The 25,867-nt window shown below is 39.0% G+C and overlaps 1 protein-coding gene and 1 pseudogene across 1 annotated transcript in view; both read left to right on the top strand.

The window, feature by feature from the left end:
* FAR2 (fatty acyl-CoA reductase 2) overlaps nt 1-25,867 on the top strand; it is a 140,877-nt gene that overhangs the window by 1,514 nt on the left and 113,496 nt on the right. The window lies entirely within an intron of this gene.
* The window catches only part of LOC103087402 (uncharacterized), a 79,397-nt pseudogene that overhangs the window by 579 nt on the left and 52,951 nt on the right, over nt 1-25,867 (top strand).

Genomic DNA, 25,867 nt, shown 5'->3' on the forward strand with positions numbered 1-25,867 from the left:
TTTCTGAGGGCATCTTCTCAACCTGCTTTGTTAACAAATTCCTACTTTACTCCTATTTCTAACGTTGGGTTATAATTATCTATAAAATTGATATAAATCAGCAAGAGTTGGTAAATTTTACATTTCTCCTTAACTTAATAGAGGGAGTGTGACATCTAATTACAGAAGATGAGGGAGAAGCTTCCTTTAAGGGAGTAAAAATAAATAAAATAGCTCCTACTTGGGTATCACTTGGGGGTTTGTGAAGAACGTCATCATCTTGAATGTCTCACCATTCCCTTTCCTATCTTCTGAAGGTACATTCAGATGTTATTTCTTTCTGGCAACATCTGGGCAGCCTTAAGAATTCTTTGTCTTTGCATTAATACTTGTGCACCCACGAAAACTCATGCATGTACAAGTAGTCTCTGAAGGATCATGCACATGCGGTCCCTGCCAGTCTCTTGTGACTCTGTATTTGGTCTCTTTGAGAACATTTATTACTCTTGAAGAAGCATTCTTAATGCTTTATTTTTGTTAACACACCACTTAAGGATCTGATGAAAGCTATGGAATATGAAAAAGAAGCATATACATATTAACAGAATTCTGCCTACAATTTCAGGCGCTCACAGCCTCCTTGATACTTAATCACCCAGATGTTAGAGGTTCAGAGGCCTCAGGCAGGGCCAGCTCACAGGGTCCAATACTTGGAAAAGGGCCCTGCACTTGGTTTAATGTTCTGCTATCGCTTTCAGCTGTCTTAGTAATTTTCAAACAAGGAGCTCCAAATTTTCATTTTACACTAGACCCTGCGAATTCCGTAGCCAGTCCTGAGGCCAGGTTCACAAGCCTGTTCTGTCACTTCCTGAATAGCAACCCTGTCTCAGCCATCCTACACTGCAGGTGAATTCTCTGAGACAAACGGAAAGTTAGCTGCTGCATGCTTCTGTCATTAAGTCCTTCTACTCCCAATTTCCTCATTGACAAAATAAAGATAACAGGCAATATCTACTACTCTATTCATCTTAAACAGTCATTGTGAAGACAGGTAGGTAAAAAGAGCTAATAATTGTAAAACTGTCGACTTACCTTGAACAGTACTATACTAACAAAGACAGTATTGTTACAGACTTAACTTTTCTAATCCATGTTTCAGAAGTAGCTTGAGGAAGGCTGGTCAAGTACATTAAAAGGGTTGCAGAAACTTTATAACCCTTATATTTTGGTGGGAGAAAAAATAAAACAAAAAGTAGCTACGGTTTGTGGTATTTTAAATATTCCTTAAAAGTCTTTATTTGGTCAAGACTGGAACTGGCAACTAAAAGTACAGAATACCTTCCTGGATCCCAAAGATACTTCCCGAATTAAATTGATGTTTCGGTGGAATTCATCCAAAATTGAACAACGAAAAACTGAGTCATTGATTGAAATTTTTGAGAAGGTATCCTTTTTGCCTCATTTAACTTTTAAATATTCACACTTTCAAAACCTTGAGCAAGGCACTCTTTTAAATATTCTGGGAGATACTTGGCAATATAAAGTACACCTAGTCCCCTACCAAGTTGTCTTCACCTTCTGTACCATTGGGGGAGGAACTTAGAAACCTTGGGCCTGTCCTCTTTCCCCACACTCCTCCCTTTAATGCTTCTCTCTGACCTCAGAACTTATCCTTTCCACAGCTTTCATTCCCAGTATGATGGCAACACATCCGGAAGGGTTGAGGAAGAAAATAGAGTAAAAGGAAATGGGTCAAACTTCCTTATCAAAGTCTTAAAATAGGGGCACCAGAGAAGGTGGATGGAGACTCCTTTCATGCAGCACTCTGTGCAGAGGTGTGCTGTGAACTTTAGGGTATGAAGTACCAAGTCCTGTACTCGATAGATTTATGACATCATTGGCAAGACGAAATATGTAAATATAAGGTGTTAATTAACATAACAGATACATTGTTAAGAGGCAATATAAGATTAGGCACCAAATGAATGGTACAGAAAATAAGTGCAATGAGTTCCCAAGAAGAGAATAAAATAAACTGAAATGGTTAGAGAAGCTTAAGAGGAGAGTTACATGAGATGGCCTTAAAATTCCACTCCTAATAGAAATGAATGAATGAAACTTCTGGGTGATAATTGTGCAAAAGATGAAAATCTGGATGGAACTAAAGTTTCATGTAAGGAAAAGGCAGGAGATAAAACGAAGAGAACTTTCCACTGGTTAGCTTCAGTCATGTAATACATAATTATTAAGCCCATTCTGTGACCAGACACAATGCCAATTTTTCTGCGTTTAGTGTGGAATAAAGCAGATGTGTCCCCTATCCTTTTGGATCTTACAGGCATTTAAAAAATAAACATATAATAAGAAAATTTTGGAAGTAGCATGGAGAATAACAGGTGCAATGAAAAAACCAGGGGTTGACTCAGATTTGGTGGTTTGTGAAGGTCTCTGACAAAGAAAGATTTAAATTGATATTTGAAGGAAGCATAGGGATTAACTTGGCAAAAAGAAAAAAAAAAGAATAGAGGGAAAAGCAATCTGGGCAGAAGAAATAGCAAGTAGGAAGGCTGTAAGGAAAGGAAAAACCTGGAAGTGTTCAAGGAACAGAAAGAAGGCACGTGTTTTGGGTGAGGGAGTTGCTGAGAGGCCGGACATGTGTGTGTGTGTGTGTGTGTGTGTGTGTGTGTGTGTGTGTGTGTGTGTGTGTGTGTGTGGTGTGTGTTTGGGGGGTGGCTAGGCAGGAGCCTGGTCATGTAGATCCTCACAGATCTTGATAAAGATTCTGAATTTTATTTTAATGAGAAGTTTTTGAAGACTTTGAAACCAGAGACTAATTTAAATTTTAAGACCTTTGTGGCTGCAATTAGGAGAATGGACGAGCGGGATCAGGGGTTGGAAGTAGGACAGCTGGTGATGGTGCGGACAGGCAAGATGGAGAGAAGTGGGCAGGCTTGCAGTGCATTTCAGAAGTAGAATTGATAGACCTTGGTGATAGATCGGCGATGAGAAGTGGCTAAGCAAAGAATTGTGATAATAAATTCCTCCGGTAGATACTGCTGTATGTTTATAATCCAAAACCATAGCCTCCTGATGCATAAGATTTAGAGTTGCCACAGAAGAGCTGAAAAGTGATATGGAAACTGATAACGCTGCCTAGTATCTCTGGAAAGTGTGCCAGGCTGTTGGGATAGAGGTGAGAGAGCAGAAGATAATATGCTTTTCATACTATCATTTCTACTGTTGAGATTATTAATAAACAGTGCACAAACTTTATAATTTTTAAGAGGTTACCACCAAAACAAATATGACTTCTGTCTTTCTGACTTGAGCACACTGATGGCACATGGGGTAATCTCTTAAAATGACGAAAACCCGGAGAGAAAAGTCTGATCCCCGCCAAAGTGATTGCTCTACAACATAAGTTACTCCCCTGCTTAGAAGCTTTCCATTCTTCCCCCTTGTCTGTATCAGTGTCCCAAAATGCAGTCTGTGGACCATTAGTTTCTTGGGATATTAATAACAGTCAAGTGAAGGAAAAAAAACTTCCCTCATCACATAAGCTTGAGAAACACTTAATTTAACCTAGTTAAGCAGTCTTATTGTGGGAATCCTCAGAGCCTTTAACATACTAATAATGCACTTTAAGAATCATCAAGAAAGAAGAGATATTTTATGCTGCATTTCCTAAATTTACTTGACCTTGAAATGCTTTTTTTGGCAGAACATCTAACAGAGTCAGCATTCAGCATAACATGCTTTGGGAAATGCTGCCCTATATTAATAGATTAAACCTTTTAACTTCCATGGCTGTCTATTAACCATCAGCTTCTCTCATGTCTTTCATGCTACTGCTTAGTTGGAAGGAAGCAAAAGACCGGAATTGAACTGACTCTGTTAATAAGTTCTGAGTTGATGATGAAAACAATTCTACCATATGGATAATAGATGAAGAGATATTCACAAGCAAGGTCTGCAGTCTGACTAAAAACAATTTTTTAAAAAATTTAACTTCTACTTCCCTGGCGAGGCTATGCAGCACCTCTCGGAGGTACATTCTGTCAAGTCTAGATGTACACGTGAAAAAGCTGAAGCATAGACAATGGGGAAGATTTCACAGGACCTTTCGTGTCCCATGGGAGGTCTGAGCCTTATTTGATGTTCGTAGTATATACCCGGCAGGGCAACACAGTGTGAATACATAGGACGTCTGTAGGAGCAATGATTTTGCACTGAATCTCATACATCTTCTTTACTGATCCCCAGTGCATTTGCGTGGTGGTGGGATCGAGGCAGAAGTGCGATTTATGACCAAAGAATAACCAGCAGAGCAGAGCAGAAGAGACAAGTTCAAACAGCTATGGACTCTGGCCACGGCTTTATCCATCTGGTGCTCTAGCTTAGGGGTTAGCAAACTATGGCCTGAGAGCCAAATCTGAATCCTGCCTATTTTTGTATATCTCTTGGGCTAAGAATAGTGCTTATATTTTTAAGTGGTTGAAAAAAATCAAAAGAAGAATAATGTTCTCTGGCAAATGAAAATTATATGAAATTCAAATTTCAGTATCCATGAGTGAAGTTTTATTGGAAATCAGCCAGTGCCGTGCACGTATTCATCCTATTGTCTGTGGCTGCTTTGGTACTCCATGTAATGAGTAGTTGTGATTTGCAAAGCCTAATATATTTACCATCTGGCCCGTTAACATAAAATGTTTGCTGGCCCCTGCTCTAGGCTACTAAACTCACTGGCCATAGATAATTTTAATAGATTTGTTTTATTTATTAGGGGTAGTCTTAGTTCAGGCTGCTATAACAAAGTACCATAGACTGGGTGGCTTATAAACAACAAAAATTTATTTCTTACTGTTCTAGAGGCTGTGGATCCAAGATGAAGGCACCAGCAGATGTGCTGTCTGGTGAGAACCACTTCCTGGTTCATAGATGTCCTTCTTTTCATTGTAACTTCACATGGTGGAAGGAGCAAGGGGGTTCTCAGGAGTCTCTTTTATAAGGGCACTAATCCCATTCACAAGAGATCTGCCCTTATGACTTAATCACCTCCCAGAGGCCCCACCTCCATACACCATCACATTGGAGACTAGATTTCAACATACACATTTTGGGAGGACTGAAACATTCAGTCCATGTCAAGGTAGAAATACAAATAGGTAAATTGACGGTCTAGAAGCTCCTCAAATGTTATTACCATCGGAGTCATGACAATGCCATTTATTGTGGATGAGTAGTGTAGCTAGTATTAGCTGCCAGTGTGAGGTGCAGAAGACAGTCTTGCAGGTGATAGCTTTTGAAAGTTATTCAAACATTTGAATTCATATGTAAAGGATGGGGCCTCAGATAAACATACCCAGCATCTAAGAGGTAGAGGGGGTAATTAACACCAATATTACTTAGCTGTTGAAGTCTGCTACCTCTAAGCGTGGATCTTCTGTGAGTAGTCACCTCTGAATTTTATTTCAATAAAGCAAATCTGCTTTTTATTAATGCATCCTTTTTGTGAAGAGTGATGGTTTAAACGTGACAGTCTTAAGTTTGGGGTGACAAATACATTTTTCATCATCCCCACCCCATGCCTATTTTATTTATTTATTTACTAATTATTTTTTATACATCTTTATTGGGGTATCATTGCTCCAAAATGCTGTTAGTTTCTGTTGTACAACAAAGTGAATCAGCCATATGCATACATATATACCCATATCCCCTCCTTCTTGAGCCTCCCTCCCACCTTCCCTATCCCACCCCTCTAGGTCATCTCAAAGCACCGAGCTGATCCCCCTGTGCTATGCTGCTGCTTCCCACTAGCAATCTGTTTTATATTTGGTAGTGTGTATATGTCGATGCTTCTCTCAGTTCTCCCCAGCTTCCCACTCCCCTCCCCGTGTCCTCAAGTCCATTCTCTAGTGTCTGCATCTTTATTCCTGCCCTGCTCCTAGGTTCATCGGTACCATTTTTTTTAGATTCCATATATATGCATTAGCATACAGTATTTGTTTTTTTCTCTTTCTGACTTACTTTACTCTGTATGACAGACTCTAGGTCCATCCAGCTCACTACAAATAACTCAGTTTCGTTTCTTTTTATGGCTTAGTAATATTCCATTGTATATATGTGCCACATCTTCTTTATCCACTCATCTGTCGATGGACACTTAGGTTGCTTCCACGTCCTGGCTATTGTAAATATTGCTGCAGTGAACATTGTGGTACATGTCTCTTTTTGAATCATGGTTTTCTCAGGGTATATGCCCAGTAGTGGGATTGCTGGGTCATATGGTAGTTCTATTTGTAGTTTTTTAAGGAACCTCCATACTGTTCTCCATAGTGGCTGTATCAATTTACATTCCCACCAACAGTGCAGGAGGGCTCCCTTTTCACCACACCCTCAATGAGTCTGTATTTTTGGTACAAGGCTCCCCAGGTACTTCATACACAACCAGCACAGCACAGGTACAAATGTGGGGACAGCTGGTGTAGGTGCTTCCATGGGACTTAGAACCAGAAGATGGGAGATGGAGGCTTGTGCTTAGGTCTATCACTGTGATCACAAAATCTTTCCAGGGCACAGTATTCTGTGGGAATCAAACAGATTGCCAGCCACATTCATCAGGGGACTTTCCATGACTAAGGCAGAGACCTGCCTTTAATAAAAATTTTTAAAAAATTAAAAAAAGAATTGGTTTCAGGTGAGATCTTTATTCAATAGCCATTTTTCCACTTTAGTCAACACTATATCAAAGCAAAAAATATTATATATTTCTTTTTGTAGAGAACATGATTAAGTAGACAGTGAAAAAAATTCATCTTACTTTAATTGGCAGACACTAAAAATAGCATGTGTCTATTGCTTTAGTCGTGGTTTATTTTTAAAGTCCTAGATAATTTTGTAAACTTAACCTCTGCAGTCCAGCAAAAGCCCTTTCCAGCTGCAGTTGACAATGCGTCCCCTTTGGCTTTTGGACATGCTATTACCTTGGGGTTTTGTTTTGTTTTGTTTTTTTGCGGTACGCGGGCCTCTCACTGTTGTGGCCTCTCCCGTTGCGGAGCACAGGCTCTGGACGCGCAGGCTCAGTGGCCATGGCTCACGGGCCCAGCCGCTCCGCAGCATGTGGGATCTTCCCGGACCGGGGCACGAACCCCTGTCTCCTGCATCGGCAGGCGGTCTCTCAACCACTGCACCACCGGGGAAGCCCCTATTACCTTGTTTTCAATGCATTTTAACTTCCTAGGCTCCTCCAGAGATGGCTCCAAAGTGTTGAAACACACACTTGAGGGGAAGAGGAGAAGGGAAAGCTCTTCCTTGTGAATCTGTGTAAAAAAAGGTAAAATTCCGGCCTCTTCTATCCACTTACCCATCCATCCACCTCAGCTGGGAGGTGCTGGGTCAGTAAAATTAGCTGGTGAATAACAGAATGACCATAGGAGGCAAGAATAATATTTCCTGAGCCAAGAAATGAGAAAAAGTCATTGTGAAAATGCTCCACATTTTAGATCATTTTAGAAAAATGGTGCATTATTTATCATAGGTCAGCGAGAGGACACATTCCACAAAAGTCAGCACAAACTTGAGGGCAGGATAGTTGGAAATTAGGAAGATCGTTAAATTATGTGTCTGGTCCCAACATATTTGAAACCACTGAAGCGCTTCAAGCAGAATTAGATCCACCAATGCACGATATTGTCAAGAAACTGGAAGAATCTGCCCAGAAGAATTTGATAACCTGAACAAAAGAAGCTCTGTGTAACAATTCACTATGTGTGCATGTATTAAAGACTTTTTTTTATTATTTTCAAGAAAGGACATTTAATACTAAACAGTGTGTGGATAGTAGCAGCATAGTTTTATCCAGTAATAAAAGCATCTTAAAGATAGATAGGGCTTCCCTGGTGGAGCCGTGGTTGGGAGTCCGCCTGCCGATGCAGGGGACACAGTTTCGTGCTCCGGTCCGGGAAGATCCCACATGCCGCGGAGCGGCTGGGTCCGTGAGCCATGGCCGCTGAGCCTGCACATCTGGAGCCTGTGCTCCGCAACGGGAGAGGCCACAGCAGTGAGAGGCCCGCGTACCACAAAAAACGCGGAGCGGCTGGGCCCGTGAGCCGTGGCCGCTGAGCCTGCGCGTCCAGGGCCTGCGCTCCGCAACAGGAGAGGCCACAACAGTGAGAGGCCCACGTACCGCAAAAAAAAAAAAAAAAAAAAAAAAAGATAGATAATATTCATTTAATAAAAATAGAAGTATTTGTCTAAAACTTAAGAGAAAACTATCCACTTAATTCCACATGAAACATAAGTGTAAATAAGATACGCTGATAAATATTAATGAAATCAATTTTATGTCAGTCTGTATATTTTTATTTCTATTATGCTGTAACTGTTGTCTCATTCTGAATTGACTCGTTTCCATTGTGTTTGTTTACATGAGACCTTTAGGACCTATTTGTTCTGAAGATAAGTGTATGATCTAAAGGATGGACACGTGTTCTCGTACCAAGAAGCTTTGAGAGCATTAAGATCCACTAACAAAACTATTCTCCAAGCTGCAGGAGAGTTTGAAAGAGTTAATAGTTCTCATCCAAATAAGCAGTTTCCTTCTTTCTTGGTAACCTGTAGTTGCCAAACCTCTCTCCTTAGTAGAATTGTGACTTTGCTTCTTCCTTCTTCTCTTCTTACTATTTTGGTCCAGTCCTGCCTGAAGCAGTGGTTATACAAGTGCTGCTGAGTGCACTGCTGATCACAGGATTGCACTTTAGGTAAATTTAGGTCTCAGTTTCTTTTAGGACAGAGTGAAACGTTCTCAAATTAGCCTTCCCTAAACTCTTAGACATACTATATACATACATACATATTGCACCATCTTATCTACTCCACATAGTGCTGACTACAAATAGCTTTGCCTTAACTAACTCTGTTCACATTCTAAATTGTAGAATGTTCAAGTACCTTATCTATATTTGATCTAATTCCCTTATTTTATAGAAAAGAAAAAGTCAGTCCCCAAAACACAAAGGGACTTGTCACTTATCTATTTAAGTGTAGTATAATATCCAAATGTTATGACTGCAAATCCCATGAACATTTTATTCCATTCATTCATTCATTCAGTTTACTACCATGTGTCAGGCCAGGTGTTTAGCTCTGCAAATATAGTGGTCAACAATTTATAGTACCTCCCCTTAAGCTCTAGTGCCCCCTATTCATTGGGCAATTTCTGACCAGTTAAAACTTTGAAGTTTGTGAAATCTTTCAGCAAAGATCCTCAGTGTGAAAATAAAAAATACACATATATTTTTATTTCCCATTCCTCCCCCTCCTAACCAGCCCCAGTCAGTGATTTAGCTTCCCATAGCCCTGAGCAGTTAACACCAAGAAGGGGGTGATGGGAAATGGAATTAAAATGAATTAAAGTCCACAGGGAAGATAATGAAAATTCTCCCCAAGGAAACAATGTTCTCCTTTATTCACCATAAATCCTGAGGATTAAATTAGCCTGTGCTGCCCTCCTCTCAGTTACTCACTCTTTCCCCAAACCTGGCTGTGGACTGGGTTCAATCTTCATGCTTCCCCCTTTCCTTTCTGCCCTTAAAGATAGACGTACAATATCTTTGTGATTTAAGTAACTGCTCTTCATTGTGGATAAATAAATAGGGGAAGAGCAAAAACAACCAACGTGGGAAAGTTACAGAGTTTCCAGAACGGTACCTTTGAGTCTTGGCATAGGGCTAGTAGTTAGTTGCTGGCTTCCTGTGTGATGACAAGTGGAAACCCCATTATCTTCAGCCATCCGTCTTTATTTCTACAAGTGAGATCAAAAACCAATACTCTGTTTTAAAAATCCTCACCTGTACTCTTAAATCTGGATGAGTATGGGTATCTGTCTGATGGGAGGATTTATAGCTTTCAACAGAGTTTCAAAGAGGTCGTGACCAAAACAACATGGGAAACCACTGCTTTAGGAACAGTCAAGTGGTTATTTTACTTCCTTGAAGACCTCCAGACCCAGGAAAGATCCCTTCTGAGGATTCTTCCCAAGGATCATAGAACTGTTTGGGATGCTTAGGTTTTCCTGATCCATCTTCAGTGTGTCACATGATTCAGAACATTCCATTGTTCCAAAACAGAAAAGGGATCATGTCATTCCCCTGCCTAACACCTTCCACTGCTCCCCATTCCCTAGAGCAGCCTTGCCAAGTGTGTGAGATGCTAGTTGAGGCAGGTGTGTGTGTGTTGGGGGGGGGGTTTCCCTAATGTAGAAGAGCTTTTAGCATCACCCTCCCTTCCTGCATCTCAGAAATCTGGAGACTAGAAAAATCAAGGTGTTGGCAGGGTTGGTTCCTTCCCAGGACTGTTAGAGAAACATCTGTTCTAGGCCTATTCTTAGCTTGTAGATGGCCACCTTCTCCCTGTGTCTTTAACTCCCCTACCCTCTATGCATATCTATGTGTCCAAATTTCCTCTTTTTTAAGGACACCAGTCATAATGGATTAGGGGTCCACCCTACTCTAGTATGGTTTCATCTAAATTTAATTAGTTACCTCTATGATAATCTTATTTCCAAATTAGGTCACATTCTGAGATACTGCAGTTGAGGACTTTAACATATGAATTTTAGGAGGACAGAATTCAATCCATAACACCCAGGAAACTAATACTTGATTCCTCCTTACTGCAATGGAATATGGTGATGAAACTACAAGGCACTTTCAGTGTTACTCTAACAAAACAAAACAAAACAACCACAAAAAGCAAACAAAAGCAAAGAAAACCCAAAACCAAAACCTATGCATTTTAGGTATGGGTTAATAATCAACATAAGTAATAACTATTTTCACCAATAGTTTCTTCTCCATGTGATTTTTATTATTTTTTATGAGGTTTGAATTACATGTGGAAAAGTGAATATATCATAAATACAATAATAAGTAGCTCTCAGATTTCAGCTTCCAGACTTAAAAAAAAAATAAAACATTACTAGCATCCCATAAGCTGCCATCTAGTCATTACCTATTCACCCCCAAAGTAACCATTATCCTGACCTCTAAGTCATAGATTAACAAGATTCTAACATAGATTAGCTTTGCCAGTTTTTGGAGTTTTATATGTAATTAAAATCATACAGTGTGCATTATTTTCTATCCACCTTCTTCACTCAATGTTATGTTCGTAAGATTCATTCAGATGTTTGTGTATTTATTCTTCTCAAGTGCTCATGGAACATTCTCCAGGATAGATCATATCTTGGGTCATAAATCAAGCCTTGGTAAATTAAAGAAAATTGAAATCATATCAAGTATCTTTTCCGACCGCAACGCTATGAGACTAGATATCAATTACAGGAAAAAATCTGTAAAAAATACAAACACATGGACGCTAAACAATACACTACTTAATAAGCAAGAGCTCACTGAAGAAAACAAAGAGAAAATTTAAAAATACCAAGAAACAAATGACAATGAAAACACGACGACACAAAACTTATGGGATGCAGCAAAAGCAGTTGTAAGAGGGAAGTTTACAGCAGTACAATCCTACCTTAAGAAACAAGAAACATCCCAAATAAACAACCTAACCTTACACCTAAAGCAATTAGAGAAAGAAGAGCAAAAAACCCCCAAAGTTAGTGGAAGGAAAGAAATCATAAAGATCAGGTCAGAAATAAATGAAAAAGAAATGAAGGAAATGATAGCAAAGGTCAATAAAACTAAAAGCTGGTTCTTTGATAAGATAAACAAAATTGATAAACCATTAGCCAGACTCATCAAGAAAAAAAGGGAGAAGACTCAAATCAATAGAATTAGAAATGAAAAAGGAGAAGTAACAACTGACACTGCAGAAAAACAAAGGATCATGAGAGATTACTACAAGCAACTCTATGCCAATAAAATGGACAACCTGGAAGAAATGGACAAATTCTTAGATATGCACAAACTTCCAAGACTGAACCAGGAAGAAATAGAAAATATGAACAGACCAAGCACAAGCACTGAAATTGAAACTGTGATTAAAAATCTTCCAACATATCTGATTCACTTTGTTATAAAGCAGAAACTTACAAACACACCACTGTAAAGCAATTATACTCCAATAAAGATGCTAAAAAAAAAAAAAATCTTCCAACAAACAAAAGCTCAGGACCAGATGGCTTCACAGGCGAATTCTATCAAACACTTAGAGAAGAGCTAACACCTATCCTTCTCAGACTCTTCCAAAATATAGCAGAGGGAGGAACACTCCCAAACTCATTCTACGAGGCCACCATCACCCTGATACCAAAACCAGAGAAAGATGTCACAAAGAAAGAAAAGTACAGGCCAATATCACTGATGAACACAGGTGCAAAAATCCTCAACAAAATACTAGCAAACAGAATCCAACAGCACATTAAAAGGATCATACACCATGATCAAGTGGGGTTTATCCCAGGAATGCAAGGATTCATCATTATACATAAATCGATCAACGTGATACACCATATTAACAAATTGAAGGAGAAAAACCATATGATCATCTCAATAGATGCAGAGAAAGCTTTCGACAAAATTCAACACCCATTTATGATAAAAACTCTACAGAAAGTAGGCATAGAGGGAAATTTCCTCAACATAACAAAGGCCATATATGACAAACCCACAGGAAACATCATCCTCAATGGTGAAAAACTGAAACCATTTCCACTAAGATCAGGAACAAGACAAGGTTGCCCACTCTCACCACTGTTATTCAACATAGCTTTGGAAGTTTTAGCCACAGCAATAAGAGAAGAAAAAGAAATAAAAGGAATCTAAATCAGAAAAGAAGAAGTAAAGCTGTCACTGTTTGCAGATGACATGATACTACACATAGAGAATCCTAAAGATGCTACCAGAAAACTACTAGAGATAATCAATGAATTTGGTAAAGTAACAGGATACAAAATTAATGCACAGATATCTCTTTCATTCCTATACACTAATGATGAAAAATCTGAAAGAGAAATTACGGAAACACTCCCATTTACCATTGCAACAAAGAGAATAAAATATCTAGGAATAAACCTACCTAAGGAGACAAAAGACCTGTATGCAGAAAATTATAAGACACTGATGAAAGAAATTAAACATGATACAAATAGATGGAGAGATATACCATGTTCTTGGATTGGAAGAATCAACATTGTGAAAATGACTCTACTACCCAAAGCAATCTACAGATTCAATGCAATCCCTATCAAACTACCACTGGCATTTTGCACAGAACTAGAACAAAAAATTTCACAGTTTGTATGGAAACGCAAAAGACCCTGAACAGTCAAAGCAATCTTGAGAAAGAAAGACGGAGCTGGAGGAATCAGACTTCCTGACTTCAGACTATACTACAAAGCCTCAGTAATCAAGACAGTATGGTACTTGTACAAAAACAGAAATATAGATCAATGGAACAGGATAGAAAGCCCAGAGATAAACCCAAGCACATATGGTCACCTTATCTTTGATAAAGGAGGAAGAAGATACTGTGGAGAAAAGACAGCCCCTTCAATAAGTGATGCTGGGGAAACTGGACAGCTACATGTAAAAGTATGAATTTAGAACCCTAAATACTAAAATCTGCTCTCCATCTGCAGTTAACCATACACAAAAATAAACTCAAAATGGATTAAAGACCTAAATGTAAGGCCAGACACTATAAAACTCTTAGAGGAAAACATAGGCAGAACACTCTATGACATAAATCACAGCAAGATCCTTTTTGACCCACCTCTTAGAGAAATGGAAATAAAAACAAAAATAAACAAATGGGACCTAATGAAACTTCAAAGCTTTTGCACAGCAAAGGAAACCATAAGCAAGACCAAAAGACAGCCCTCAGAATGGGAGAAAATATTTGCAAATGAAGCAACTGACAAAGGGTTAATCTCCAAAATATATAAGCAGCTCATGCAGCTCAATATCAGAAAAACAAACAACCCAATCCAAAAATGGGCAGAAGACCTAAATAGACATTTCTGCAAAGAAGACATACAGATTGCCAACAAACACATGAAAGAATGCTCAACATCATTAATCATTAGAGAAATGCAAATCAAAACTACAATGAGATATCATCTCACACCGGTCAGAATGGCCATCATCAAAAAATCTAGAAACAATAAATGCTGGAGAGGGGGTGGATAAAAGGGAACCCTCTTGCACTGTTGGTGGAAATGTAAATTGATACAGCCACAATGGAGAACAGTATGGAGGTTCCTTAAAAAACTAAAAATAGAACTACCATACGACCCAGCAATCCCACTACTGGGCATATACCCTGAGAAAACCATAATTCAAAAAGAATCATGTACCACAATGTTCATTGCAGCTCTATTTACAATAGCCAGGTCATGGAAGCAACTTAAGTGTCCACCAACAGATGAATGAATAAAGAAGATGTGGTACATATATACAATGGAATATTACTCAGCCATATAAAGAAACGAAATTGAGTTATTTGTAGTGAGGTGGATGTACCTAGAGTATGTCATACAGAGTGAAGTAAGTCAGAAAGAGAAAAAGAAATACCGTATGTTAACAGATATATATGGAATCTAAGAAAAAAAAAGGTCATGAAGAACCTAGGTGCAAGACGGGAATAAAGTCACAGACCTACTAGAGAATGGACTTGAGGATATGGGGAGGGGGAAGGGTAAGCTCTGACAAAGTGAGAGAGTGGCTTGGACATATATACAATACCAAATGTAAAATAGGTAGCTAGTAGGAAGCAGCCGCATAGCACAAGGAGATCAGCTCGGTGCTTTGTGACCACCTAGAGGGGTGGGATAGGGAGGGTGGGAGGGAGGGAGATGCAAGAGGGAAGAGATATGGGAACATATATATATATGTATAACTGATTCACTTTGTTATAAGGCAGAAACTAACACACCATTGTAAAGCAATTATACTCCAATAAAGATGTTAAAAAATAAATTTTTGTGTATTCATTCTTCTTGCCATCTAGTACTCCATACTGTGCATATACCACATTTAATTTATCTGTTCTACTGTTGATGAACAGTTAGGTAGTTTCCACTACCAAGTGCCACTAAGAATTTGGGAATAGTAGTACTAAGAACTTTGTTATGAATGTCTTTTATTGAACATATGTGCATACTACAGTTGGGTATACCTCCATGTGGAACTGATTTATGTAGAGAGCTTTAATAAAATCTGCCAAAGAGTTTCCCAAAGTGGTTGTACAGCATATACTCCCAGAAGCAGTAGTCAAGAGGTTCTACTTATTCCACTTGTCAACACTCCTCATTGTCTGTTCTTTTCATTTTAGTCATTTCAGTGGGAGAGTAGTTGTGTGGCATAGTAGTTTTGCTTATATTTCTCTGCTACCTGACAGTGGAGCACCTTTTTGTATATGGGCTATTTGGATATCTTTTCTTGAGACGTGCCCAAGTCTTTGCCCCTTTGTTTACTGGGTTTCTATTTTTTTTCATAATGATTTGTGCATATACTTTATCCTGGATGCAATACGTTTATTAGATATAGGTATTGTGAATGCCTTCTCCCAATCTGTGGCTTGCCTTTTTATGCTCTTATTTTTTTCTTTTGATGAACACAAATTCTTAATTTTAATAGAGCCCAATTTATTAGTATTAGTCTTTTATTGTTAATGCTTTTTGCCTACTTACAGATCAGGGAGTTGTTCTCTTCTAAAGACTAGATTGTTTTGCCTTTCAGACTAAAATCTGCTCTCAGTCTGCAATTAACTTTGATGTGGGAAATAAAAACTGCATTTCCATCTGGATATCCAATTGATCACTTATGAGAATTATGTATATGATTTCAAGTCAGGGGACACAGTAGTAGCCTGGACACCTCAGTAGAACTAACGCATTTAAACATGAAGTCATTTAAAACATATCTCACTGTAATGACTTCTCAAGCCCATTGTGACTCTGAATGAATGTTCTAAGGCCCCTCCGTGTTAAGATCAAAATACTTATTTTACCTGCTTGTAGGATCCTAATTTCTGGTCTAATGGATTAAGTGAAATAAATTATTTTATTTCACACTCAGAAGTCAAAGTATAAAATTGAAAACAAATTTGGGCCCCAGATATAGTGACTGTGGATGAAGAAAATCCCTATCTTAGTAGTGTGATGAGTTCATGACCAAACATTTGGGGAACAACAATCAAAAGACTTATCTTTGGTTATTAAGGAAAATAAAGGGTTTACCAGCCTCCATGGAACTTACATACTAATGTCTCACTGGTTTCCCCAACTCACTTCAGGTTGGAAGATAGGTGGAATAAGGAGAAATTGAAGACAGAAAGATTTAGGTGGCCCTTCATTCTTTCATGCATTCAGTCAACAAATATTTATTTGCTGTTTTTTTTAACATCTTTATTGGCGTATAATTGCTTTACAATGATGTGTTAGTTTCTGCTGTATAACAAAGTGAATCAGTTATACATATACATATATCCCCATATCTCCTCCCTTGTGCATCTCCCTCCCATCCTCCCTATCCCACCCCTCTAGGTGGTCACAAAGCACCGAGGTGATCTCCCTGTGCTATGCAGCTGCTTCCCACTAGCTATCTATTTTATGTTTGGTAGTATATATATGTCCATGCCACTCTCTCACTCCGTCCCAGCTTCCCCTTCCCCCTCAAGTCCATACTCTACATCTAGGTCTTGTCAGGTGTTGTATCAAATCCTGTGAATATTAGGAAGAATAAAACACAGTCACTATGTTTAAGGTGTTTGCAGGCCATCAGACAAAACAGACAAATAAGTAGCCAATTCCATATAAGGTGATGTTGCATGGGGACTCAGAGAGTTTGGCAGATACGATTTTCAACAGATTGAGGGGAGAATTGAGAACTGCTTCCCAAAAGAAGTGAGTGTAAGCTTTGCTCAGTGAAGGGCAGGGCAGGACAAAGGGCATATGGTTGTGTGATGGGGGCATGACCTCTGGCGCTGGTCTGCAAGCTGTGTGACCTGGGCTAAATCACTTTAATTTTTCTGTACCTTGGTTTCCTATTTGTAAAATGGGGTTTATAATAGTAAATGTCATGGAGTTGTTGTGCTGATTCATGAGTTAATACATGTAAGACATTTAGAAGAGTGATTGGCACAGTGAGTTGAGCTATTGTCATGGGCAAGGGTTAGAGAGTTATTATGGGTCCTGAAACTACAGAGAAGCAAAGAGGCATTATCTGTAGCATGTGAGTCCAATTTGAGAACAGAGGAGAGAGAAGAGCAGACACGGGCTCAGGAGTCCAGACTCGTGTCCCAATTCTGCTCCCTGCTCGCTCAGTGACTATATCTGTATTAGAAAAATGACTGGATTATCTCTGAAATCCCTTCTAGCTCTCATGCCCAATGATTCTGTGGCTCCTGCTGAGGTGGACTTAATAAATATCATTTGGATTCTTGTGGTAAAGAAATAAAAAAAGAAAGAAAATTCTATTCTGAGATTTCCAGCTAGTGACTGGGTGAGCGCTGATTCATTTCAAAAGAAATAGGCAAGGCATGAAGAGATTGGTGTATGGAGACTGAGAACAATATAGCACAGATTCATGCATAGAAATTTTAGGTTGGAAGAAACCATTTCTGTCATTTTAATTCAGTGTGGTAGAGAGGCAGTATATTTCAGTGGTTCACAATGACTATAGCAGCAGAAACTTGATTAACAGGGCCCAGGCTTGACACTTTCTGGAAAGTTACTTAAGTGCTCTGCGTCTAGATTTCTTCATCTGTAAAATGCAGAGAAAATGCAGGCTGAACCAGCCACAGTGGCCATTTGTAGGTCAAAATGGTTGAACATTGGCAATTTCACATGCTTCAACCTAGTAACAGACACTTTCTAAGGGGTTGGACTGAGAAATAAATGAGTTCATATGCATCACAGTATAAAGGCAGCAGTCGATACATGATAAGGTGCCATAGAAATATTTCCCTTATTATTAAACCTTTTTTTGCTTGTTCAAAATTTATTGCACCAAGTTTAATTTGGCAAGAACAATAGGCATTGCATAATGTTAACTGTTTAAGGCTCTTTCCCATCATTAAGTTCAGGCAGGCCTGAGGCCTTGGTTAGGCAATTAGTCCACCAAGGTACAGCTGTATTCACTTTCAGGATGGCTCCTGCTGCCATTTTGCTTGTTTCCAGTGCTTTCATCTAGACAGGCATTGGTTTCTACTCCAAAGGGAAATTTAACATCAAAGTTCCTGGGTTGCAGCTGGCTTCCTCTTCCTCTTCTCAAACTACATGCTCCCTGCCCTGCCCGGCCCTTGGCATCCATGGGCACAGTTTCCATCTCCCTCAGGGTGTAATACTGTCCATCATCTGAGGCCCCTTGACATTACAGACACCAGGCTGGCCCTGCAGGGAGGGTAAAAGGAGCATGGGACATCTAAGAGTGGCCCTGAGTGGAGGCCCAAAAGACGGGGTAACTGAGGGATGCTAGAGAGGTAATGAAAAAAAAGAGAACATTTTCTTCTTGAAAAGAAAGAGAAAAGCATGGCTTTCCCGAGTAAAAGCAGTACTAGCTGCAGTTCCTTAAAAAACCGTTTATGATCATTGCCTATTGTCACCGTACATTAACCATGGTTCACGGTGTTAGATTGATATAAGTCCCCATTTGTGACTTGTCTTCTTAGTTTCTTTCTGGTGTGTTTTGAAGAACAGAAGTTCTAGCTATTAATGTTGGTGAATTTACCAAACATTTTCTCTTTTTACTGAGATTTTCGTGTTTTGTTTAAAGACATCCTTCCCTGTCTGTTTTGCTTTTTAACTAATTAGTTTGTAAACCTCTTCCTTAGTGAGACTGGTTTCAGACTCAAGGTTGCAATTGTTCTATTTCCTCTTGCTGGTGTCAATGCAATGATACAATTCGCACAAAGGAAGGAAATACTCTCGTAACAATGAAATGCAGGATAATAAATCATGGCTGATTGAAAGCACCCTTATTTTTACTGAATGTTTAAGTCAAGTTACTGTGCTAAGCACTTTACAAAACCCATATTCCATCAAACCTGGAGGTTACACATTTTGCAGATGAGGAAACTGAGACCCACAAAGTTTAAAATACAGTCATTAGGCAAGCATTAACATAAACATATAGTTAATGTTGAAGCATAACTTCAGTTAAGAGAGACAATTCCAACTCAAAAATCTATTTTGAGAGTGAGTCAAAAGAAGCCTTTGGTACTGAAACACCCATGGTTTGGATATAGTAGATATATTTGCTTTGAGAGTAGGGTCCTATTTTCCTGAAAATCAATGAAAAATGATTCTATATTCATTTTTGATAGTGTCTAAGGAGCAGAATTGTGGGTTTGTCTTTACTATCAAGAGACAGCTTGGAAAATAATTGTACCAACAGGTAATATGTGCAGCCTCAGACAGGAAACTGGCTGCTGAGTAGAGAATCACCTTGCAAATTCAATACCTTTGAGCCCCTAAAGTTTTAATATTCTGATATGCAGTGGCTAAGAAAAAAACTACAGAACAGAGAGTTATCACATGTACGTGTGTCCCAGATGTTATTATGTGGGGAAAACAGGAAGCAAATGAACACCTGGTGAAAAGCTTTTTTTCTCATTACCTATGGGAGTTAGAAGACTTCACTTTCTTTAATCAAAAAAAAAAAAAAAGTTGGCCTTTAGCCAAATCACTCACTGTTCTTCAGTTTTCACATCTATGGATAATAGTATCTACTATTTACCTCCCAGCATTGTGGTGAGAAAATACTGAAATGTGCACATGAAATGCTTTCAGAACTGCTAAAATAAGGTGTAAGATATTACAAGAGTTGCTAAAATGTTAATGATAGCATATGACTGATAACTGTGTGTGTGGGGGTGTATAGGTTCCAATATCCGTGTCTATATATAATTTTGTACACAAATAGTAATAATAATAATAATACCTTCAACTTAAATTATATTTTACACCACATGGAGGACTTTTCTATCCATGACTTCATATGAGCCTGCCCTGTGAGTTGGGCCAAGTGTCATCCTACCTGTCCCTGCTGCTCATGCAGGTCTCTGTTTTCTCACCAAAAGCAAGCCTCTCCTCTTTCACAATTTCTGCAGCTTCTGCCAGTCCTTGTTGCTATTACTTTTCACCTCCAGGTCATTCTCTGATATCTGTCAAACACATAACTCACAAATGTCCATTCCTTTCCAACTGCTGAGCGTGTCCTAAGGTTCAGCATCCGTGTGGAGGCGCACATGGCGGTACAGTGCCCTGATCCCACATCTCCTTCAGCTTTCGTTTCAAGCCCACTAAAGCACCCTATTTTTAGAAGACTATTTCCAAGGCCAATCCTTGGGCTTGGATGTTGCTCCAGACTGCTGTATGTAAAATCTCTAACTCTAACAGTTCGCACTGGGACAGTGACATTCTTTACTTCCAGCTCTCTTGTTTTCTTTCTCCCACCAGAGATACGGTTCCAATTTGGCAGGACCTCCAGTCATTTGCCTTCTCTGCCCATCATACACACACACTTTCTCCTATTGCATGAGCTCCCTCTCATGAGAGGTACCTCCCTCTCTGAGCACCTAGGTCCACTATTTACTCCTTTGCCAGCTTCCTCTACTCCTGACCTTTTCCATTTGTTTCCCCTAAATCCATTGTTTATACCCCCAAGTCTGCAGCTTGCCAATGATCTGTTCTTCCTGCTCCAACCACGAGCACTCAAGTGTTACTGGAGAAAAGCAGGTAAATGTTTGTCTGAAGTGGGGTAGTACAAATCCATCTTCAATCTCAGCTGCACATTCTGCTGCTTCAGCTTCTCCACTGGTTTCTGATCTGTTTTCTTTCCCATGTAGAGCTGTGGTTATGAATATTTATCCCTTCCCAGGAGCACCTTCCTTTAGCTCTTTAATAAGCAAAATATGATCTTGCCTTATACTCCTTAGAGAAAAAAAGAAATAACTAAAGATCTATCTCAGGTTCTGCTCTAACCTACATTTATCTTCCTCCCCCACCCCCGACCTCTTTTCCTCCTTTTCAGAGGATGAAATGACCTTCCTGTATTCAGTGCTGATAACTCTATCTTTTCCATTAAGTTTATGCCCTCTGAGCTCCTCTAGAACCTCAGTTACATTTATTTTCATTCTCTCTTTTCTGTCTAATTCCTCTCAGATTCTGCACATTCTCAAACATCCCATTTCACCAACAAATGAAATTCCCCCGCCTATCCTTATTTTTATGTCCTTCTATTCTTCTATTGCTACCCAGTCACCTACATCACTTTTCCTTCTATGGTTGAACTTCTGCCAGAGGTAACGTACACTAGCTGTTCTAATTCAATAATCTGTCCAGAGTTGTCATGTAAATACTACGATCAAAGACAGTTCATGAATTATTCTGACACTTAATTTGGTGCTTTATTTAGTCACTTTCTTCTTGTGTATTGACCTTTCACCTTACTCAATAAGGATGTTTGCTTTGGACGAGTATGTGAATGTAACTTGCTGCTTTAACCAATGAATGGAAATGGTATCAGAGTACCAACTGTGGGACCTCATGGAGGAAATGAAAACTTTAAGGATAGTAATGGGTATTGAGGGGAAATAAAGACCCCTCATTATCAGTTACTGAGATGAAATTCTTAGAGAAATGGTGCCTCAAAAAAAAGTGTAGTCAAAATAAATGTGCATATCCTCATAGATGAATTACATATAGTTTTTGCACTCATGATTCCAGAAAGTACTAGAGGGTGAGTTCTTGATAATGTGTCACTCAGAAGTAAACACAGATGTCAGGGGAAACCTTTTCTGTATGGTTTATCCTACCTTGAAACCAGAGATCAGTTGAGAGTTGCTGAACTTTGGTTCTTGCTCCATAAAAGGAGAGAGTATGCAATTAGATGAGCCCTCCTCTGTTGACAGAAATTACTGAGATTTATGATGCTGTGAGGGGACATAGGGTACCTTTTACTGTTAGCAAGTGTCTGGTTACCCTGATGATATTCCTGGTCAACTCATTTCTGGGGGTATACAGTGGTATGATTGCTGTTGGATGAGAACCCTTAGGGATACTAATTTAGTGCCTGTCTAGATGCTGCAAAATCTCATTTCTAAAGATGAAGCTCAGAAAGAAATGAATAGAAAGTAATTCGAACTATAAATAATAATAACATAATATTCATCTTATAAAAATTCAGAGTAAAAATTGAGAAATAAAGCAAAATACCAAAATTTAACATGGTGAGTAAAAACTAGGTGACTTCAGTTTATGAAACTTTAAAGGATAGTACATTTAAATACTGCACTCTTTTAGTTTTGTAAAAACATGTACATGTTACTTAAGTTTTCAAAAGCACTAAGTATAGATCATTTTTTTATGATTTTTATTATCAAGTTTAATTTTAAGCTCCCTGGCTTGCTTTTTCCTCATATGAAAATTTCAGGAAAATGCTCAACAACTTTGTTAAAGTGAAGATTTAATTACTGATAGTTAAAAGCTATTTGTTTTTCAATAATGGCAATAGGTAATCATTGCTATTAAAGTGAAGTGTGCATTTGTTTTTCTTAGTCAGTTTACTGACTGATGTACATCATCTCATCAGGGCTATTGGCCTACCACTAAGTGCTCTGATATACCAGTTATTGGAATTCCAGCTGAGTTTGGATGAGAACAGCTAAAACAGACAGGTAATTTGCCAATGGCAGAGACAGCATTTTGAACATTTTTATTTAGCTTGCATTACTTTCTTTAACCTAGAAAAGAAAAAGTAATTTCAGAAAAACTCTTAATTTAAAGAAAATGAAGTTTAGATAAAGCAATTCAAAGATCATCTAGAGAAAAATGAAATAAGAAATATAGCTAAAATGGTCACCTTTATATTAACAATTGTGATAATTGAACAGAAAGTAAGAAATAGATAATCGCTACAACAAAGCTAAAGAAATGATGCTACAAATATGTATATAAAATATAGGTGTGTTGCCCTTGCCCCAGATCATAATTCAGTGTATAATCATTTAGGCTGTTTTGATTCTGCCTTAGTTCACTTGGGCTTTTACCTATGTCAGCGCCATAGAAAATGGCAAAAGGGAAATTGTACAGAACAGAATGCTTTTTCAGAGAAAATGTAATAGGCTTTGTTGTGGAGGGGTAGAAACTATAGGTTAAGTTATTCTTTAACAAAGGACCACTGAACTGTATTTAGCCGTGCTGGGCTCCTATCCTTCGTCAACTTGCTTAAGCAAGACAGACCTACACACAGGACTTGCCTCACAAAATGAAGAAGTGGTCAACCTTATCGAGAGACAAAGAGCTTTCTGAAGGGCAGTCACTTTAAAATAACCCAGGCTAAGAGCCCGAGGATGTTTATGGTTAAAGCAACAATGAATGGAACCAAAGCTTTAGAGATAATGTTTGAGTGCCTTCCTTGGGCACCCAGACCTTCAGACACTTGATGCAAATCTCATCTGTCTTATTTCAGTCTTTTTGGCTGCATTGGATCCAGGGTAACAATACAGGTTGAGAGTGTTGCATAAATTCCAAGAAATCTGCAGAGCAACTAACAGAGCTAGCTGTGGCTGTGGTCTTGATTAGAGATTGCCTCTCCCGTTGCGGAGCACAGGCTCCGGACGCGCAGGCTCAGCGGCCATGGCTCACGGACCCAGCCGCTCAGCGGCATGTTGGATCTTCCCGGACCGGGGCGCGAACCTGTGTCCCCTGCATCGGCAGGCGGACTCTCAACTACTGCGCCACCAGGGAAGCCCTTGATTAGAGATTTTTAAGGGAGGTTTTTTTCCTGCTTCTATTTATGCTTTTACTAGAACATCTTATTGTATAAATGCTTGTGTGGGAAAATGTGGATGGGAGAATGATGCCACCGAGAACTAGGCCAGGGAAACTGTTAACCTCCCGATGGCATCTTTCCAGACAAAAACTGGGATATAACAAATTTTTCTGTGGCTAATATAGGGAGGGCTATCCTAGGGTTTTCTCTAACAGTTGGATAAGTAAGCAGATACTTGCAAATGATAAAAATAGGGATTGGGTTGAAAAAAGCATTGAAACGGCATTACACAGAAGCTGAGCTGTAATCAAATTCACACATTCGTGTACCTCAGTGCTGGACAAAACCTCAAGTGGGCACTTGCTCTGGGCTCTAGAAGGTATTATTATCCTCATTTTGTAGCTATGTCCCAAAATTTCCCCAAGATTATGTGTAATCATTAACTTTATAATTAAATAGCAATTGTAATGTAAGCCAGAAAAATTCAGCAACCATGTTTCTGTTCATAAAACCAATTGCCTTTATGAATAAGAACCATGCAACAAGAAGTAAGGAAAATTGAGTTTACCTATACTACTGATATGAAGGAGCTATATGGCAATACAAAAACAGTGGGTAATCTACACCTAGCCTCCAAAACTTCAAATGCAGTCAATGACATCTATGAGACACATTGCTCATGGTCTGCTACATGGAGGCTAAACTAATGATTTTCATCTGGTGGTCAGTGTAAAATTAATGACCCTCAGAAATAGTGGTCTAAATGGATGCCAATCTGTCATAATTACAACAATAAAAATAACTATAAAAGAGAATTCTCAATAACATTGATTTCCAATACTGCCACTCTTTTGTGTTCTTAAAATTTACATTGTTATAAATGTTTTTAAAGTATGCCTGTAAAATGAATGTTTTTCTTAGGGTAAAATGGGAGGGCAGCTTTGTTTTTCTAGCATGGTGTGAGGCCCAGGTTTTTTGATATTGCTTTTTGGACTATAACAACTAGAGAAACTTTATTCTAGAAACTTATTGAAAAGTTAGCTTTCTTTGCTGACAATGTATGGCTTGATTTACTTGCTTATTGGATTTGCAGATGTTATTTCACTGATGAATTTGCTAGGGCTGTCAAGATAAGGCACCACAGGCTGGGTGGCTTAAACAAGGGAAATGTATTTTCTCACACAGTTCTGGAAACTAGATGCCTGAGATCAAGGTGTTGGCAGGATTGGCTTTTTCTGAGGGCTTTGAGGAAACGATCTGCTCCAGGTCTCTCTCTTTGGCTTGTGGATGGCCGTCTTCCCTCTGTGTTTTCACATTGTCTGCATCCAAATTTCCTATTTCCATAAGACTATCAGTCATATTAGATTAGGGTCCACTCTAGTAACCCGATTTTAGCTTAACTGCTTCTGTAAAGACATTGTCTCCAAATATAGTAACGTTCCAAAGTCCTGAGGATTAAGAATTCAGGGTTTGATTTGGAGGGACACAGTTCAGCCCGTAACACCAGGAATTTTCCTCCCCTCCTTCCTTCCTTTCTTTCTTTCTACTTTTTAAAAAATTTGAGGGGAGCTGTACATATCATCAGATGCACATATTCAGAAATATATTCACCTCTGTATTAGTTTGCTAGGGCTGCCATAACAAAACAGTGAAAGTGGGTGGTTTAAACAACAGACATTTAATTTCTCACAGTTCTGGAGGCTGGAAGTCCATGATCAAGGTGTCAGCAGGTTTGGTTTCTTCTGAGACCACTCTCCTTGGCTGGCAGATGACTGCCTTCTTGCTGTGTCCCCACATGATCTTTGCTGTGTGCGCGTACACACACACGTGCATATGCACATGCACTCACACGCACAGCCCTGGTATCTAACTGTCCTTTTCTTATAAGGACATGAGTTAGATTAATTAGGACATACCCTAAAGATCGCATTTTAATTTAATCACCTAGTTAAAGACATCTCCAAGTACAGTTACATTCTGAGGTGCTGGGAGTTAGAGTTTCAACATATGAATTTGGGGAGGGGGCAGACACAATTCAGTCCATGACAATATCTTAACTGCATTGCATCTGAATCCTGATGCCAAAATCCAGGCCGTTGCTGTGATATATAATAAGAAAGGGAAAGAGGAAAGAAACCAAC

The sequence above is a fragment of the Lipotes vexillifer genome, unplaced genomic scaffold, assembly GCF_000442215.2.
Source record: "Lipotes vexillifer unplaced genomic scaffold, Lipotes_vexillifer_v1.1 scaffold477, whole genome shotgun sequence".
Lineage (NCBI taxonomy): Eukaryota > Metazoa > Chordata > Mammalia > Artiodactyla > Lipotidae > Lipotes > Lipotes vexillifer.